At 30.6% G+C, this 14,060-nt stretch overlaps 1 long non-coding RNA gene across 11 annotated transcripts in view; it reads left to right on the top strand.

Moving 5' to 3' along the window:
- LOC143239039 (uncharacterized) overlaps positions 1–14,060 on the top strand; it is a 43,242-nt gene continuing 29,182 nt past the window's right edge. For 3 of the 11 annotated variants that reach the window (XR_013020978.1, XR_013020979.1, XR_013020977.1), the window contains exon 1: positions 1–289. This is a non-coding gene — a long non-coding RNA (uncharacterized LOC143239039). Of the gene's footprint in view, positions 13,031–14,060 lie in introns of all 11 variants that reach the window. The other 8 variants (XR_013020981.1, XR_013020982.1, XR_013020985.1 and 5 more) reach the window with 8 other exon arrangements.

Here is a 14,060-nt window from a genome sequence, read left to right on the forward strand (position 1 = left end):
GTGGCGCAATAGGAGAACAGCTTTGTGTTTTTAAGTTTAATGTGTAACTTGTTCAGCAAAAGTATTTTTCGTTATACAAGAATGTATATAACTTGAATTTTGTGGGAAGATTGTTTGCATAATCAATGGAACAATTCAAGCTACTTCTTCAGTATCCATCAATTTACATTATAAATTTATTGTTGCAGTACTGCCAGCGTTACTGCTACAGTGTTATATTTGTTAAACTGTATAAATATATCTTATTTTTTTTGCTTTTAAGTTGCTTAAGGCAGAATGTGTGGTAGCGGTAAGTTTATAGTTATAACACTTAAATGTTGTTTTGGTATCGGTTCTGTAGAATGGTTGCTTGACGAGAGTATTTAAATTAAATTTAAATGCGTGAAATACAAACAAATGCGTGAAATTTCAAGTGGAAGTTATACTTCATTGAAAGTTAAACCAAGATAATCTGTAACTGATTTAACTTTTAAGTTTAAGTAACAGCCAGGCGAGTTAGAGGTTATTAGAGCGATGGAGAATTATATGCTAACTGTATAGTGATTGGGCTTAACTTGAGCGGGGAAGTAGTTTTATATGCAAAGTAGATTTCACGTGTAATATTTATAATGGTAATTGTAGTTAACTTACGTAAATGACCTTGCATATACTGATGATTTAGTATAATTGTTATCAATTGCAATTTAGACAAAACTTCCATGGTGATGTTTGAGCTTGGAAAATTGAAGAAAACTAGGGTAGTAAATTTTTGAAACAAGGAGGTTCAGAGAATAAGTTTTAAAAAATAAATGCAGATTTAAAGGTAAACAGTTTTGGTAAGATCAAGAATCAACTTCTTACTGTTATTCTTATATTGAGAATATTAGAAAAAAATAAAGTGTAAAATTATGATGTAATGGGAAGAATACTGGTAATACAAATTATTTTGCAATTTCATGTTATAACTTCCTTAATAATGATACAATGTTTAAGAGAGGTGTGGGGGCTACTTATATAGGGATGCACTGGACCTTGTTAGGATTTAAAACATAGAAACTATAACTTGTTTAATCTATATGAATTACAATTGGAGCTCTTTAGGACAAAGTTTTTGTGTGTGGATATAAATCACCTGATCAGACAGAGAAGGGGTGAATGTGAGATTGTATAATGTGATTTGGGTTGGTTGTGATAAGAACACTAATCACAAAAAAATTATGTTCTCTTGCTGTTGCTAATGGCAACACACTTCATAAGTCAAACTTCCACTTATTAAAAAAAAGAATTCTTTTAACCCTACTTGACTTTTTCTAAATCTTAAAATTGTTTTAAATTTTTATTTTTCTCAAGGTTGGGTGTGCTTTGTGTACACACATTAAATATCCTTTGTGACTCTGAGACCTTTTCCTTTTTTTATGATATCCAGAATTGTTTTGTTACTTTAATATTCCAGTCTACATGCTTGTCCAGTTTTGTGGAACATCCTCATCGTCAGTGTTTCACTTTTGAATTACTTACTTGACAGTTGTTTTCTGTCCAGATTAACACATGTAGTTGCTTAATGACAGTGTTTGTGTAAACAGCAAAGGTAAGTGTTTTTGTTTGTTTCTGAGCATTTTCTGTACAGTATGGTTTTAGGTTTCATGTACATGTAGACAATATTACATATTATGGAATATTGGTGCTTTCTCAAGCCTTATTTGATAGAATTTCAGAAACTGATAAAATACAGGGTGTTCAGAAAGTTACTGTGCAGTTTTGTAATCATATTTTATTCAGTCTATTTCAAGCCAGCAACTGATAGCAGTGTTTAGAAACAAAATAAGAAGTATCTAGGCCTGTATTGATGCCAACAGGGGTCACTTTCAACATTATTTATAATTGTCATTCATATTTACCTCCTGTATTCTATATTGAAACATGTTTGTTAATAAATATATAAGTGCACAGTGACTTTCCAAACACTATGTATAAGTAAATACAATAACAATAGAGGACTGATATATAGATGTTAACTTCTATAATCTTTAAATAGAAGTTAATGCAGGAAAATACAAGTTGATACCAAGGCTATCTCCTCATAATTAAAAATGTATTTCAATTTAATTTATTATTGAAATAATTGAGAAGTAATTAACAATATCTGTTTTCCAAGGAAATGTTTAATAGATACAAGCAGCTCCTTTTGTAGTTTTGTTTTTTCCTTTACTTTTATTGGTTTATCAAATTGTTTAGAATGCACAAGGTCCAAACATACTAACCAGCCCAACCTAGATATGTTCATAAAAATATCTTGCAAGACATGAAGGCAGGTTTAACTTTCAGCACATACCAAAACATTTGTAAAATTATTCATGAAGTTTGCAACCTTAAGAAATATTTTGTTTGAGTCTGAAATACCATAACTTGTATCTACTTATTCCAGTATTTAGGATTTCCATTGTAACCTTATCCTTCCATAATTCCATCAAACCTTTCATGTACAGTTTATCAAAGCCCTTAACAAGTTTAAACAACTATCAAATCATATAAAACTGTTGAATGCTCCCATGAAAATAAGTAAACTTTTTTCTGTCTAATCAGTTTAATGGAAGATTTGATATATATATATGAATGATGACGCTTGAACTTGAATGTATTCTTTCTTGTTTTTTTTTTAAGTTTTTTTTAACTTAGTGGGTTGGACAGACTTGATGAAATGGCAGGTTTTTGTTGTCCTTGAATGTCATGATAAATGTTTCAAAACAGGAATAATCCTTTGAAATTTCAAGTAAATTAATATGTTCTAGAATAAATAGCTTCTTGGCCTATTGTGGATGCCTCATTCTTCTCATGAAACACGTATCTGGTTGTGTCCAGCCCTGTTATTTTAAATGTTCATCAAGCCTTCTCTTGAAATATCTTGTTCCAGTTGCATCTACCACATCTTTTCTATCTTGGCTGTATTTTTTCAAGGTCCACCACCATGTTTGAAAAATAAACTTGCTTAATTTATAGTGACTTTACCCTGCCAGTTTTTAAATCTATGCCCCTTTGTTCTACTTTTTACCATTAACTCTTACCTCAACAGGTCATAGGCCATGTCATCATGTTTGTTGATTTGTATTAAGTTTATTGAACTACTATTTTATCAATTTCTCACTAATTTTGTTACTAAACTGTAGATTATAATTCAAATTTTAGCATTATACATTATCTAATTTCTCAATTTAAAAGTGAATATTGAAAGAACACCTAAGCATTGATGCTTGATATCATAATATCAAAGTACAAAGTGTATAGTTTGTATGAATGAGGTACTCACTCAAATTATTGATACTGATCAATTAAAATATAAAATAAGAACCACTTATCTTTCCTATTTGCTGAGATGTCACTTGTATTGAATCGAACAGTGACCTTTCTCGCATTTTTCCATGTGTGGTATGACCTATGAATAATCAATTGAAACCTCTAAAAGTTCTCTGTTTCAAGATGAACCTTCATGCTGATAAGTTGAGTCTTTAGCCTGTTTTTTATACAGCTTAGCTACTACACTAGATAAATTTTAATGGCATTCTGTGGTATTTATAAAATAATTTGATTTTTTGTTTATTGTAATGTACACTTAAAACCTAAAAAAAATTTTTATCTTGCATCCTCCTAGTGCTATTTTCTTAAGGCTTAGCAAGCTAAGTGAACCAGGAACTTGAGTACAAAGGTCATAACAAGAACAGATAATTGTTTGCTTAATTCTTTGTTTACTGTTCTGTGTTTTAAGAAAAGCAAGTTTAAGAATTTATAAATTTTAATGGTTAGTCTATATTCATATATAATGTATAATAATTGAAATGTGACTGTTTTACAAAATATTAGTCAGTAAAACACAGCATCCAAAACAGGACACTTTGTGAAGTGGATGTGGTAGTATGTGGCTTGTTAATGTAACTTTTGTGATGTTAGCCAGCAAAGGCTGAAGTCATTGTAATAAAAAATAATATATAGATGTAAAATTTTATGACATTTAAGCTATTGAGACTAAACATTCATGTTTTTGTGTTTTAACATGTCATTCTAGAATGAAAAAAATTTGTAACCATATGATGGTTACAAGGTCAGTGAAATTGACAGACCCTGTAAAGTTCAAAGGGGGGAAAAAGTGTATAACGTTTTACTGAAAACGTATATTCAGGAGGTTTTGGAGGTTACACAAATGAGGTTTTTGGAATGAAGAAAAGTTTATTAATCATGATATGAAATTCAATTTGCATATGGACTTAAATTTTGTTTTCATAATCAAATTTCCTGCATGTAAAATTTATTTTGGTATTCTTCTACATTTTCAATTTTAGTAGTGATATTCATGTTTTGAAAGTTCTGCATTTATCATTCATAAAAATATTAATATTTCTGTTTAACAATTTATAGACTTGTTTTATGATTTTAATTGTAATGTTTATAATGAAAATATTCCTTTTCAGCAATTTAATGGATCTAGTAAGAAGATCCATAGTATGTTACATTTTTCCCTTTATAATAACAGTTTCTTGGTGTTTCTTTAATGAAACTAGTGAGTTTGTGAGAGCCCATTTTTTTATAAAACATAACTTTTTGACTCTATCTAGTTTCAAGATAAATGTCAAAGGTAGTAACATAAATAGTCCCTAAGGTCTCTTGTACAAAAACATTTCTAACCATGTCGTCCTTGGAGTTAAAAAAGGTCTTGTATACATCCTCATTAACCGTTAGTTATGTGTTACTGGGATAGAAGAATTGAGATGCACATGATTCAAAAAATAAATTCAAATTGCAATCTGGACTGCTCTGAAGGTAAAGGACAGAATGTGTGAAAAACAAGTGTAAAAAAAACTAAAACATATACATAGAAACAACCTAATATTTTGAGTAAATTTTATATAAATATAATTCTGTAAAATAAAGTGTAATATTAATTTTTATGAAAAGTTTTTTGAATTTTACAGTTGTATTCATATAGCTACCTCAAGTATAATCAGGCTTTGAGTTGCAAACATTACATTAAACTTCCTGACCTATTGAGAATAATATGACTTAGTTTATTGTAATTTGAACATCAATATGTATGTATGTTAATGTATATAATAATTTTGCAATAGGACCTTTTAACATTGTATTTTTAGTTGTATTAATGAAATCTTCACATAATTCTGGAATTCTTGTCAGTATAGCTGTTTATTGTAGACTTGTATTAAAATGTTAGTGTAAGTGTCACATTCATATACAGTTTATTGAAATATAATATTCATAATTGAAGATATTTTAAAATACATTGCAACATGTATAGAAACAGTACTTTTTAAAATACTGTATTGGTTTGTTAATGAACGAAAATAAATGATTGCCTGAAGATAAATCTGAGTGGCGTAACTTTTATTTCATGTGCTTTATTTCTCCACGTCATTCTTACCTGTTTTATGTTTAGTACAACAGTAGAAAATATAAAACGGATGTAACCTGCCAAGAATTGCTACTTGTTATCCTCATCTTGGTCAATTTTAAATACCTATCGCATAGATTCAAGTTTCCTTCGAGTTTGTGTAATATTTACTGAATTGTTTACTTTTCAGCATGTTGATCAGGCTATTATAACCTATTACATTGATTAAAATATTAAGTGGCATTTCATACAATACTGTGTTATTCAGTTATGGTGTGTTTAAAGATAATTGAGTTTAATACCCACTAAACAATTAGAATTTAGTTTTCCTCAAATTGGCTTGATGTGTTACTTAAACTAATTCAGAGTAAGTTGTCAGAATTAATACAGTATGTCACTTGAATAAATTTTGAAGAAGTCATTGTAGGTTATTGGTCATACTGATAGCACTTGTTTTTACACTTCAGAATGTGTACACAATATTTATACATGGTATCTGTTTAATGTTACATATGTTGCAACAAGATCACCTTCATAAGTTTGCATTAACACCTGATATACCGTTGTACAGTCATGGACTTGAGCATGTCAGCCATTATTGTTTCTGTGGATGGTATTGACTGTTGTGATTTGTGCATATGCTGAGTGATATATCAAGTCATATGGTGAATCAGGATCCTCCCTAAACTTATTTATAATAAGATGTAAGTTCTTGTGTTAGTTTTGATATTGTTGTTACAATCTTCTTAGTTAGCAGTGTAGTGTGCGAGACTTATCTCTGTGTCATAGATTCAAACCCTCCGTTGAGTGTCAAATTATAACAGTTTATGTGACTAAAATCTTTGGAAGGCTGCAATCACAGTTAAATCTAATGATTCAGACCCAAAATTTGAGAAATAAAAATGAGCTTTAATACACAGAATTCTCATTTGCACTAATAAATAGCCGTGTTTTGATTTCTCAGACAGTGATTTTTATAACCTTTCTTAGCAAGAAGGTTTATTAAATATTAACACACTTAATAAATATTGAAAATAACCAACCGTATAATAAGACTACAAATATATTTTAACATTTTGCTCCATTATACGATGGCAGGTACATCACTAAGATTTTTCCTTGTACATCTACTCGTGAATCATTTGTCTTCACGGGACATATAATGCATCCTAGGGAGTCCCAAGTTTTTTAGTGTTTATATGGTGTAGGTCACATAGTAATGTGACAACCATATATCTTCAGCATAACGAATATTTGGGTTTTTTATAACTTTCACAGAAATTTTGGGATAGTTCCTGGAGTTTTTTTTAACTCTTACTACATTACTTCTGCAGTTGTATATCACTGTTTAGTAAGACAAGACTTATTTTGGCTTATAGCATCCCCAATCATCTTAGAAAAATCAAAGCTGCATTTGTTTTGAATACTGAATGCCTATAAAATGTGTCATTGGAAGTACATGCATCATCATCAATCAAATAATGTTGTGAAAGAATGAGTGAATATAATGTTGTAAAATAATTTATTCTACTATAAACATGATGTGGTGGATTTGAAAGCTTTGTAGTAAAAACTTTAACACTAACAGTCTTTGGCCAAAAAATTGCTGCTACCTTGATGGTGTTAAGTTTTTAATCTTCATAAAGCATTCTGTCAGTGATTTATATTCAAACACAGGCACATGCATGGCTTGCACAGGAATTTAACAAATTGAGGTTGAAAAGAAAACGAAAACCACAAAAATAATAGTCTATTTGGACCTGCTTTGCTTTAAATGCCTTAAATTCCTGTGTGTTCTACCTTTGTGTATTCTTACCAAGCCTCTTACTTTTCCATATCAGATGCCTTCATGATAAACAGTTGATACTGCACATACAGTTTGCTTTTCTAGCATGTCTTGCTGGTACAGCAGTAAGTCTATGGATTTACAGAGCTATAATCAAGGGTTAAATTCCCCTCTGTGAACTTAGTAGATTGCCTTATGAGACATGTTTATAAGAAAATAAACTTTTTTAGTGTGAGATGATCTTATTCGTGTGTTTAGAAGTAAAATATTGCATGTTTGTACTTGTATGTCATCCCATGAAGATAATTTCGGAGTGGTATCTCTTATGGTTATTAGCTACCATTTTGTTTAAACAGTTGTAAACATAGAAAACAACAATCCAAATCCCATATTTAGAGGCTCTCTGATGTTATGTTGCATGTGTTAAAGGACTTGGGTGTGGGTGCCTCTATTTTTGTTTCTCCATTGGTAACCCTTACGTGTTGTGTAACTTATCTCCTGCCACATTTGACAGATTGAATTTGTCAATTTAATTTGTTTCACTTAATCTGGGTTTTATTTGGAGGTGCAGTGCTGTAGTCCATATCTGCTGTAGCTACCAGTCTACCAATAATTATTAAAAAAAATAAATAAAATTCTGGTATTAAAAACCTATTGAGATGTGATTTTTCCATAAGACCATCTTGTGTGCTTTTGGGATGGTAAATAATTACAAGTAAAAGACAATACACTATTGGACTGACTCATACTATTATGAGTAAAGCTTAAAGGGATTTTGATCCTCTTTGTGTGACTGCTAGATTAAATAAATCAGCATCATTTTTTCTTTTCATAGCAGGGAATGTGATTTACCTATTGTGCAGACATAGTTCTCCAGATATCCCCAACATGTAGGAATCTTTATCACTTCCAATTTCCAGTTGCTAGAGAGTGGTGGACAGATTTTTATTCCTCCAAAGTAATGCTTGAACTAATTATTCCACTAAAGGAAAAAAAAAAGTGAAACTGGGTGCGTTCATACCACTAACACTGGATGGTTTTTCCAGATGTATGGTACAACCAGGCCAAACCTACACAAGGACCCTCTTGTAATTTTGGTTCATAGGTGACTTTGCTATCCAGTTGAGTATAGCATGGCCTTTGTTTTTGGTTGTTCTCTTTACTTTGACTATCATAGAAGAGAGTCTGACTTCTCTTAATTGCACACATGGAATGTCAGTTTTGTGCCATTGTTAGAACATAGTTTGTTCCACATTCTCCTTGTAATTCTGATGGCAAGAGATGTTGTTTGTCTTTCAGGTTGAGGAGTTAAAATTTGATTCATAATCCCAAGTCTCATTATCTCTGTTTCTTCAGGTTCATTGAGGTGTGATGGTCTCGTAATTCTGAGTTCAGTTTGTTACATTTTTCATTTCTTTAGATGAGGTTTTCTCCACTTTTCTGTTGCTTTTCTTCTATTCATAATTCTGTAACTTTCATTTTAGGTTCCAGTCATACTGCATTAATAAAAAGATGAAATAAATAGAGGTCTGCAACCACTATGCTGTGGATCTAGATTTAAGTTTATAGCATTATAATTTCAGTGACCAGAAGTGTAACCTTGTCTGACTGGTTGGGACTTGAAGGAATTCGTGTTGTTTTAATGATATTAGGGTTTTGCCCTATTTGGTCATCCCTTTACTGCCATTTATTGCACACCTACTTTTTACACAGTCATTTTGTGTGTGGATCTTGTTCTCATCAGCTCTTACACCTTGTCAGTGTGGGATTCTATCTGTACTGCAAGATGAGATATATGTCTTTTTATGTTACCATTTTCCTATATTGAAAATGCATTTGATATTAATGATACATTACTTGCACTCTCCTGCCATTCACCCCTACGAAATGTTTGTTTTTGGGTCTGCTAATTACACTATCTCAAAGTGAATTGGAAGTAATAAGGAGGAACTTGTCTACTGATCTGGTATGGGAGTATATTGATTAAAGCGGACAGAATTGCAAGATTTAATTTGCTTTGGGCAGTATAGAAGGATACAAAGGCTGTAGCAATTGAGATAAGATTCATACCAATACTTTGGTGGGCAGAGAAGAGAAACTTTATCATAAATCTTTCATTGGAAAATACTTTGACTTCACTGGAATCACTACTAAAGAAATACTCCTCATTGTTAACTGTTTTATTTACCAGATTTACTATTTTTGAAATATCTCTATTTTTAGCTAATTAACCCTTTTTAGATTTGAATCCTATTTTTCTCATTTTATGATTCTCTCATTTGCTTTATAAGGAACCATCTTTTGTAATTTGTTGGTTAGTTTATATTCTCTGATGGTTCTTTTCACAATGTACTTCTCACTTGTGGTTTAACTTAAGGAAAATGCTCTTCCTGATATCAGTAATACTGTATCACAAAATTCTTGTTTGAAAAGCAAGGATTTTTAATGAGTTATGTATGATGTTTGAAATCTCAACACTATTTACACAGAAGTAGATACATTATAACTATAAACAAGAGTAAAATAAGGATGCTCAAATTATTTTTTATACATTTGTTAATAATTGAGGCTACTTTCAAGGTAGAATTTAGTATGCAAAGGTATTTGTTTTCTTTATCATCATTAGAATGAAAATTTTTAGTTCCTTTATCATTCTACCTGTACTATTATGACATGTAAAGTGAGGTTTCACTGTGCTTGAATTTATAAATTCACTGTGTAGTGGGCTGGTACATGTTTTGAACCACAAGTAATGTTTTAAGTTTACCTCTGAAAATATAACCATCAATAATAAGACTCTCATGAAGTTATAATGTCTTAATATGCATTTTGTAAAATGCTTTAGCAATCAATTTTTTAGCATGCAGAAAGTATGACCTGTTAGTGTTATGATTAGTTCTGCTGCCTGGTTATCCTTATTCTGGTCAGTAGTTAAAAATTAGGGAAGATTATGTAGGGAGTGTCTGATCAGGCTGTATTATTCATGTGCATAAAATCCTTTTCAGGGTTTGAAAAATTCCAATTCAGAAAACAAAAACATCATTTTAAGCTCCATTACACACAAAATGATATTTTAATCTTGTGTGAAATTTGGAAGCTCTTTGTTTTATGTTCTACGGCATGAAAGTTATTATATACATGTGCATCTATTTAAAAGAGCATTACTTAAAATTAACATGTGGAACTAGTTGTCTTTGTTGTGGTTGTTTTTTGCTTTTATATTTTTGTAAACCCTAGAAGAAATAAAATTTGTGGAGCTGTTACTTGTATTTTTTAATTTTGGAAATTTATAAGAACTTGGTAGTACCATTATTATTTTAAGAACAAACTTGCAAAAGAGAGCTTTTTGTATTAAAAAATAAAAGTGGTTGAGGAAATAGTGCTGTAAAAAGTACAGAAATAAAGGATCTATTACTCAGTTGAATATTTATTAAATGTATCTGTGTTTTAAACATCATGAAAACTTTGCTATCTAAAATTGTGGCATTTTTCACACTATACAAAACAGTCTGCCTTTGAAGGACATTATGAGTACATTGAATAAATAGCTAATGAAAATGTGAAACAATATTTTATTCTTAGCAACTGGCAATATAGAATCCACTTGGATTGGAATCTTTATATTTTCATATAATCATGTGTTTCATGTTGTAGCATTCAATATTTTGTTTATAGTTTTACTGGAAATATGTCTGAAATTCATTGGTATGTTTATCACTGTATCATTTAGTTAGATTTGGTTTCAAATGTTTTTTGTTTAGAATATCTGGAAGTTCAAGAATTCCAGTCCATGACCTTGCCAGAAAGAATGTTTGATGAGGCATCTTTATCGCGACTTCAGGATATAAGAGGAAGACCAGTTTGTCCTGTGTGCGGGAAGTCTTTTTTTGACAGAAGCAATAGAAATCGACATTTGAAGATGCACTTTTCTGGCAGGAAATCTTTCACCTGCAAAATATGTCAAAAGACTTTCACCTGGAAGAATAATCTAACAACTCACATGAAGCATTACCACATAAATAATTATTAGTTTTTGCGATGACAAAAAACTCGCTTGAAGTGAAAATGTATCAGAACAGCTGGTATGGGTATTAACACTTTAACTAATAAACAGAGAACAATGTTTCAACCTTTTTAGATCACCTTCAGGTTATTCTGATTTATTAGTAAAAGTGTTAATATCAACCCATACCAATTGTCCTGAGATACATAATTACTAGCATATTTGTGCAGGGTGATTCACTTTGAAAAATAACTAAGCAATCTATGTAAACCATTATGATTTATGAGATTTATTTCTAAAGAAGATTCTTGCATTTTCAGGCACGATTTGTCAACTCTATTGAAATATTTTTTTAATGCCTACTAGATTTGATTACATAGAATGCCTTGTATTTGCTTTTATTTAGTCTGGTAACAATGTGCATGTGCAGTTATCATTGTAAATTGTACATACATGATAAATTTGCAGTTTATTTTTGTTGTCAATAAAAATGTTTTATTATTATTTGTGTTGTTTTTACTAGTCAAAACGTGCAAGAACAATAGCAGCTTCCTTCATCAGAAAACTTCTGTAAATGCCCTTTTTGTTCATTAGTGTACACACAATATTTTAAAGTTTGTTTTTATGCTTGTTCTAAACCCCCAAGCCTGAATACATAATTTGTATAAGCTTGCTAAAGAACAAGCTTGTAATTGTATTGTTTTTACATCTAGAACAAATTAATGTTCTCGTTATCAGCATTTATTTCCTTCATTAAAGACAAGATAGGTTTTTGTTTCTACAATTAAAACTGCAAACGAACTAAGTAGTTGTTAATGCAAATAACCTATTAAAGATAATAAAGCTGAATTTCAGGCATAAGTATATGAAGAGTGGTTAAAGGTAAGGACAAAACAGTTTTGTAGACTGTTTTCTTTGGGAATTCAATGTTAAGAAAATTGTGATATGCTTTAGATTTGTACTAATCACCTTGCTTCACTAGTTAGCTGTAGCACATAACTATTTTACCTAAATTGTACTCAACTACCTTGTATTACACCTAAATAACTCTAAAAATCAAGTTATAATTCAAGGAGTTGTGTTAAAGAAAAGGGATCACAATTTTACTGAAACAGTATTTTTTCAAAATAGATAGTGAAACTTTTCTGTGACAATTGCTATGTGATAAAAGACACTTCAGACATTGTAAGTACATCTATTCAAGCTTCTTCAAATTTGCAGTAAAGCATAGTATATACTGGTTATTTGACAGAACTTCAAAATTATTAGAACCATTGGTAGGTGAAATTCTTAAAACTATTGTCATATGGTGATAGGAACATAAACTTCCAAGAGTAAGTGAGCAAGTTGGTGTGAATCTTCTGACAATTTCATGTACAGAAGAGATCATCAGAGAATGTGCAACAACTTATAAAGTGTTGTTGTTTGAGCTTATGTTTATATATGTATGTTATACTATTCTGGTTAAAATATGATTTATGTTTCTACTGGTTTGAGAGAAAAACTGTTCTTGAACATAACAGGCATTGGTTTTTTTATAATGCTGTTTTATATCATTTTGAGTAGATTTCTCCCAGCTTTGTGATTTTTTTTCATTGCTTTCAGAGAAATTTTGGGTCTTTGCAGAAAGAACAGATAATTCAGCTGTAATCTCTGAAGAATATATGTGTGAAGTTTGTCAGAAAGTGTTTTGTTCTAAGTTGTCAATGACTTCGCATCGATATTATCAACACAGGACTCATCGACACCATGAGTGCCCTCAATGTAGCCGTGTGTTTACTCGGGAAACCCAACTTACAGAGGCATTTACGTCAATGTCATTTTGATGTTTGCTGAGAGTATAATTTATAAATAACATAGTTAATTGGTAATGGATGTTGGAAGTTTATTTATCTCCTATATATGTTTTATTATAAGTGAAATAACTATCATACCACATGATAAAAATTATTAAGTAGTAATAATGTACGCAAATAGTATATGATGTTTCATATTGTTTACAGAATTGAAATACTTTTTTTGACAGTTTCATATTATCTATTTTAATGTTTGATGTGAAAATACATTGGAAGTTTTCTTTATCTACACAACCTTTTTAACATATCATCATTGGGGGAGAACAATTCAATTATCTTGTATGCACGTATTCATTTTCAGGAATGAAAAATATCAAAATACAAATTTGTCTTTGTGTGCTTGACTAGCCTTGGCTTATAAACTTCTCAACTAGTAACATTCAGACTCGGTAACCACTGGGAACATTTACCACAAGTTAATATAAACCCCTAGTTTATCCAAATGTTTATCAGGATTTATTGTGTATATTGTAACTTATATTTGGGTTAGCACAGTGATTGACTATGGTGATGTCATTTGTGGATTGAAGCTATAGTTTTTTGTGAAAATTCAATCAAGGTAACTTGTACAAAATGTTTTAAATTAAAAGCAGAAACATTATTTAAAACACAGTGACAACTTTGTTTGGCCAGTGACCAACTTTAAAAGACTACATGTTTTATCTTTGCACCACCTACTTGCCTTGTACAGTTTTACTCCTTATGATGGCAGTATGAACTGCCAAAGCACAATGTCCTTTAATATTGGTCAAATAGTTTTAATTGTACATTTTAAACATTGTATTTAATTTTAAGTTAAAATTGTAGTTTTATAACATTATTTACCTACTAACAGTCTGTGCAGTGACTTCTCACTGAAATGCCTTGTTTCCCTGAATCAGAATGAATGTTTTGGATGTTACAGTGATATAGCCTTTGTACATTTAGTTATTGCTTCAAAAACCATGGACATACCATTGTCCAATTTGGATTACCTATTTAACCATAAAGGTATAAACAATAATTGTATTGTATTATAAAATTTGATTAGTGGGTATAATT

The sequence above is a fragment of the Tachypleus tridentatus genome, chromosome 13, assembly GCF_004210375.1.
Source record: "Tachypleus tridentatus isolate NWPU-2018 chromosome 13, ASM421037v1, whole genome shotgun sequence".
Lineage (NCBI taxonomy): Eukaryota > Metazoa > Arthropoda > Merostomata > Xiphosura > Limulidae > Tachypleus > Tachypleus tridentatus.